Genomic DNA, 7,057 nt, shown 5'->3' on the forward strand with positions numbered 1-7,057 from the left:
AGCATCCCCAGTGGTTTTGCAAGTGTGAAGAGGATATATTCTCCGCTGCTGGCCGGCTCTCCAGGATCCATCGCATGAGCCTGAAGAAACAGACTGGCCAAACTCATATTTCTAAAAATGAAATCAAAGGCACTAATGAGTTTGTTTAATTTGTATTTAATTCTAAATAAGTCACTGCCTATATGTACAATTTATAGAATATAATGATTTAATACAAGTAGATGTTAAAACACTGAGGGCTTTATGTCTAGCCTGTTGTGTCGCACTCATAAATCCCCTGAAATAATTGAAATAATATAGCCTAAATAATTAATTTTTGTTCCTTCTTAGGCTCTCTGTCTGGCTCCTGACCTATTTAGAGTGTTTATATGCTGTTTAAAATAACATGTAGTCTATTTGAAATTATGTTTGCTTCATACATTCACCTTTTCATGTGTATTCAAATACTTTTCATTCTAATCTATATGGTTTGGTTTCAATACTAAAAAAACAATTGGTAGGTCAAGGTAGTGAATGTGGAGCAACAGTTTTTTTTCTGTGAATGTGAAGCAGTTTTTAGCAGAGGTTTAGGAAAGCACACATCACTGACAATCTGAAATGGTCCACCCACACAGTCTGTGTGGTGAAGAAGGCGCAACAGCGACTCTTCAAACTCAGAAAACTGAATAAATTTGTCTTGGCCCCTAAAGCTTCTTAAGGATAGGCGTCCCGCTAGCGGGACAACTTCCGGTGAAACTGGAGGGCGCGCAATTCAATAAATAATCAGAATCAGAATTATGGATATTAAACATTTAGGTACATATAAGTGTCTTATATCGGCTGAAAGCTTAACATCTTGTTAATCTAACTGCACTGTCCGATTTACAGTTGCTATGACAGCAAAAACATGCCATTGGATTGTATGAGGACGGCGCCCCACATCAAAATAATTTTCCACCGGCACATACATTCCCAAATAACGATTAAATATTCACTTACTTTTTGAAAATCTTCCTCTGATTTGTCATCCAAAGGGTCCCAGCTATAACATGTAGTGTCATTTTGTTCGAAAAAAATCTTTCTTTATATCCCAAAAAGTTTGTTTAGTTGCGGCATCGGTTTGAGTAATCCAATCGTTCAACATGCAGAGAAAGGAAAATCTACCCCTAAACTTAGTTTCAACAAGTCAAATACATTTCTATTTACTCCTCAGATACCCTAAAATGTAATCAAACTATAATATTTCTTATGGAAAGAAGTATGTTCAATAGGAAACCGATTTTAGCAGGTGGTAAAAAAAAAAAAAATTGGGATGTTATTTTACATGAAATTCACAAGGTCCTATGCTCCTATGCTTTCTAGTATTCACTCCTTCTTCAGACTTCTTCTTCTTCTTCTTTGGACTTTATATGGCCGATGGCAATATAAAGTCCTGTCTTCATGGCGCGCACAAACACAAATATCCAAGACTGTGTCCCTGTACTAAAACTGATATTTCTTATTTGTTTTTTGAAATTACAAGCCTGAAACCTTGAACATAGACTGCTGACACCCTGTGGAAGCCATAGGAATTGCATCCAGGGAGCTAATTTTCAATATGATGTAAAATAACATCCCAATTTTTATATCCCAGGACAAATTAGCTAGCAACAGCAAGCTAGCTAGCTAAATTGCAATAAATGTTTAATGCTTTTCGACCTGTCCCCAAATGAATATAATATTGGTTTGTTTTTATATTTCAACCTGATCGCGTCTGGTGTGGGGGGGCAAAGTCAATGGTCTGGTCAGTATGTAAGACCCTCACAAACTTTTACAGATGTACAATTGAAAGCATCCTGTCGGGCTGTATCATCGACTGCTCCAACAACTGCATTGCCAGCAACAGCAGGGCTCTCCATAGGGTAGTGCGGTCTGCCCAATGCGTCATGGGGGGGGCAAACTGCCTTCCCTCCAGGACACCTACAGCACCTGATGTCACAGGAGGGCCAACAAATGATCAAGGACATCAACCACCCGAGCCACGGCCGCTATCATCCAGAAAGCGAGGTCAGTACAGGTGCATCAAAGTTGAGACTGAAATACAGCTTCTATCTCAAGGCCATCAGACTGTTAAATAGCCATCACTAGCCAGCTACCACCCGGTTACTCAACCCTGCAACTTAGAGGCTGCTGCCCTATGTACATAGGCATGGAATCACTGGTCACTTTACATGGAACATTAGTCAATTGAATAATGTTTACGTACTGTTTTACTAATTTCATATGTTACAGACTTATCCTGAAATGGATTAAATAAAAAGACGGAAGCCACTCCTCAGTAAAAGGCACATGACAGTCCACTTGGGGTTTGACAAAAGGCACCTACAGAACCTCAGACCATGAGCAAAAAGATTTTCTTGTCTGATGAAACCAAGATTCAACTCTTTGGCCTGAATGCCAAGGGTTAAGTTTGGAGGAAACCTGGCATCATCCCTACGGTGAAGCATGGTGGTGGCAGCATCATGCTGTGTGGATGTTTTTCAGAGGCAGGGACTGGGAGACTGGTCATGATCGAGGCAAAGATGAACGGAGCAAATTACAGAGAGATCCTTGATGAGAACCTGCTCCAGAGTGCTCAGGACCTCAAACTGGGGCGAAGATTCACCTTCCAACAGGACAACAACACTAGGTACACAGACAAGACAAGACAGGAGTGTCTTCAGGACAAGACTCTGAATGTTCTTGAGTGGCCCAGTCAGAGCCCGGTAGAACATCTCTGGAGAGACCTGAAAATAGCTGTGCAGCAACACTCCCCATTCAACCTGACAGCTTGAGTGGATCTGCAGAGAAGAATGAGAGAACCTCTCCAAATACAAATGTGCCAAGCTTCTAGCGTATCACCCAAGAAGCCAAAGGTGCTTTAACAAAGTACTGAGTAAAGGGTCTGAATACTTATTTAAATATTTCTGGGGGGGGGGGGGGGTTTATACACTTGCAAACATTTTCTAAGAACCTATTTTTGCTTTGTCATTATAGGGTATTGTGTAAAAGTTGATGAGGGAAAAAAAACAATTTAATACATTTTAGAATAAGGCTGTAAAGTTAAAAATGTGGAAAAAGTAAAGGGGTCTGAACACTTTCCGAACACTGAACACTTTCACTATGTAGTGAGTGTTGTTGAATTCTAATGATTGGACTAAAATTGTACTCTTGAAGGCATAAAACACTGTTTTACATTCGTATTGTATTTTAGTCATTGCCACTCAGACATTGCTCGTTCTAATATTTATATTTTTCTTAACTCCATTATTTTCCTTTTAGATGTGTGTGTACTGTTGTGAATTGTTAGATACTACTGCAGTGTTAGAGCTAGGAACACAAGTATTTCGCTACACCCGCAAAAATATCTGCTAAATACGTGTATGTGACCAATAAAATAAGATTTTTTTATATTTTAAAGATATTTCCTGATTTATTGAACAGCTAGAGATTTGATGACAGTGAGGAAAGATACAGAGAGCCTGAATCAAAGGCAGTAGGTTCGTTTCGAAGCTATGCCGACACCCTAGATGTGTGCCAGAGGCTGTGTCATTACCACCAGATCAGCTAGGCCACTACATCTGTTATTTGATAAGTAACAATGAGAAATACCTGGTTGCAAAAACTGGTTGCAATAACAACATTGCAAACAGATTGACCATTTGTAATGACATCATTTCGAGTATAGCTTTGCCTGCTGGAACTAGTCTGACAGAAACCACAACACACTCTTATGTGTGAAATATAACCAGTAGCTACCAAAGTGAGGTTACATGTTATTGAATGGGCTCTTCATTGCAGCAATTGTTTAAATTGGTTATCGCTCTTCATGCAAACAATTGAATAAACCATTTTATTGCATTAGCTTATCATGTCAGTAAGCCAAATAAGTAATACATAATAAAGCTGTAATGTTTTATTTCAAGCCATTCTCCTTGAAATAGGGATATTTAACATAAGTTAATGTTTAGTTTAGAGTAATCAATACACTGCTTAGCATATTTGTAGTTTCTGTAATACACATCATTTCTATTTGTGATACTCAAGGTGCGGGTTATTTCCTGTGAGGGAATTTGATAAAAGGCTATTGGAAATCTAAAGCATTGCTATGTCATTTCCTTCACTGTCCTGTTTTGAAATCATCCTAGTAGCACACAGAAGGAAGTATACAATTGTGAATGTCCTGGGTTTTGGTTGGTCACTTGTACAGTACTAGTCTAGACTCGTAATAATGTCACAAAGGATGGTTCCATGAGTAGGTGTAATTAAAATGTTTGCACAGAACGATTCAGTCACACTTTACTTGCCATGTCATTCATGTTTATGCTTTAGGAATATCCTGTGTGATGCAATTTCCCCTGATGTTGTGCACAATTTGTTTATTACTTGGCACAGAACTGCACATTTAGATATCAGGAAGGTGAGGATGATGTTTTGAAAGCATTCAGTGCTCTGCTGCAAAAGTGACTAGGCCTTGTAAACTAAATTAACGCTTCCATCATGTAAAACCAACACTATTCCGCCCCACCATTGTTCTTAATGTTTTGACAGTTAAACAATGGCCTAGGTTGTGTTCATTAGGCACAAAACAGAAGAAAGTGGATTGAAACACGAGAGGACTTCCTGGACTTGTCCAATAAGAAATGCTCATTTTCATTTTACATTTTTTTTTATTTTATTCAGTGAGCTAATAAACACGATTCTGGTTTCACTCTATAAATCCAACAAAACAATTCCATTTCCATTTCCATTTATCACCAAATTACACACTTTGTGGTTCTAGTTTTAGGTAAGCTTCTCTTTTTGCAATAATACAACATTAAAAACTAAAATGTATGTTTTTTTGTCAATAAAGTGTGTAAAAAGGTTTTCACTCTTGCTATTAAACTTTATTGTCCTTGGTAAATATAATGGGATTTAATCATTGACACATTGTACAGATTGTAGCCTACACTTCTTTTAAAGCAATCCGTTCACAGAACTCAATGCTGTAATAACCTCAGAGTCTCTGAACCAATAGAACATTTTATAGGTGACAATCCCCCTGGCTCCAATCCATCTACTGTGTTCCATACCAAGAAGTTCGGATCCAAACCTTGAATGCCTCCTCAGGCCCTGAGATAGCTGAGCACACTTTGAATATTGCTATAGAGCGGTCAAAGGTGATGTGTGTCTGTGAATGTTTGCTCTTCCACTTTATTTCAAGGAAGTTGCCTTGCAGTGCAGGATTTGCAGTGCTGACTGTTTCTTTACACATCGCCTCTAGCAAATGAAAAACGATTACCTCTTAATAATTAAAAAGGAATTAAAACCATGTAGGCTCAGTCCTAATTTATGTGCTTTCTGTGAACTGGAGATGCATGGCAAATGGTCCAGGAACACAAGGAAAGCACAAAGGACAACGCCCAAGGACTAGTCAGCCCTTCCCCCTCTGAGGGGCCAAAATGTAACTCTCTCTACAGTATCCAGAGGACTGACTATTGAATGCGTGATAGAATAATGCTATAGTGTCCATGTTTGGTATCTATCTGAAACTTGTTCACTGAGGATAACTCTGATGCTATCTATATGGATCTCTGTGGTAACTTGTATCTGTACAGGGTGAACTCTGAATTACTCTTTTCAAAGGCTTTTATGGTCCTCTCAGGAATTCTGTCTTATTTACATTGGTCGAATCCTCCTCACAAGCCGTTAAATGCGATATAGACAATTCTCAGATAAATTCTTGCTAGTCCACTCATTGCCTAATGCTTGCTTGCATATTTGTATCATATTTATGGAGTGAGATAAACATTTAAATAGGCTAATTGTGTAGTCTTATTGTGGAGCGCATGTGAGGTGTATATATAATATGCATACATATCAAATATTACCCAACTACAACTACATAGTCAGTTAGATGTGCTTATTTAGACTTATTTTCTCTGAAACCACACTAACCCACAAATACTACAGCATAGATGACAGCCTGCAAAAAACAGTAGATTCATGAGAGTTGTACTTACTAAGCCTCCTTGGATATGCGAGGCTCCACTGTGTGTCAGGCAGAAGAGTAGAGACAGACGTGAGGATCACTGTGTGCTGCTAACTCCTCAGGATCGGAGCCACACTCCTCTTATTCATATACAGGTCCAACATGACAAGCCACACCCATTACTCTGGAAAAAAATCCTACTGTTGCTGAGCCCAGATGTCAGGAATTCCTCTTCATTTCCTCAGATTGGTTCCCATTGTGCATTGCCTAACAATCAGTTGTGATTTTTTGGATTGATTGAACCACAATGTCATCTAATTTATTGTGAAATGTATTCAGACCTTATATATGAGTTGCTGTAATTTGCTTTTCAAGAGCGTTGCATGTGAACAAAGTTTACAAATGCATACATACTTCTACAAGTTAGCTAAACCAACTCAGACGATTATTTTCAAACACGCAAAGGTCCCCCTTTAAGCCCTTTCTGTTATTAATTTGAAAAGCATATACATATTGACAGTGTACATACTGTAAATAAACTGTAAGCAAAGGGTTATTACGTTTGCTGATCCAGGTAGTGGCCGGAAATGCCTCCACCCCTAAGCGTAAAGCATTGTCTTTGTGTGGGAGCGAGTGGCAAACACCCAAATGTGCATAACTGAGTATACCAGATAAGGTGGTTTCGTGACATGGACTTTCACAGTCACAATCAATTGCATCACTAAAGAGAGACACTCCTTTTAGAAACATCTGTCTGTCTGTTACATGTGTGCAAAAAAAACTGATGGTGAAAGATTACTCATTGCTAAGACACATTAAATGTAATGATATTAAATTACTGAGTGATGATGGTCACAGGATGTCGGGCTTGATACTACAAGTTAGCAATGTGCTTATACAAAACAGCAATGGGTTTGCGCAAAACATTAAATAAAATATTTAAACCAGGTAATTTGGAAGATGGTAATGTATATACAGTGCATTCGGAAAGAATTCAGACCCCTTGACTTTTACCACATTTTGTTATGGTACAGCTATATTCTAAAATAGATTAAATAGTTTTTTTCCCCTCATCAATGTAATTTT

At 38.4% G+C, this 7,057-nt stretch overlaps 1 protein-coding gene across 1 annotated transcript in view; it reads right to left on the reverse strand.

Moving 5' to 3' along the window:
* eppk1 (epiplakin 1) overlaps positions 1–6,123 on the reverse strand; it is a 33,151-nt gene extending 27,028 nt beyond the window's left edge. The window contains 1 exon segment of the mRNA XM_029735941.1: positions 6,003–6,123. The gene's annotated coding sequence lies outside the window, so the exon portion shown is untranslated.
* Between the last annotated feature and the right edge of the window lie 934 nt (positions 6,124–7,057).

This window comes from Salmo trutta, chromosome 36, assembly GCF_901001165.1.
Source record: "Salmo trutta chromosome 36, fSalTru1.1, whole genome shotgun sequence".
In the NCBI taxonomy this organism is placed as follows: Eukaryota; Metazoa; Chordata; class Actinopteri; order Salmoniformes; family Salmonidae; genus Salmo; species Salmo trutta.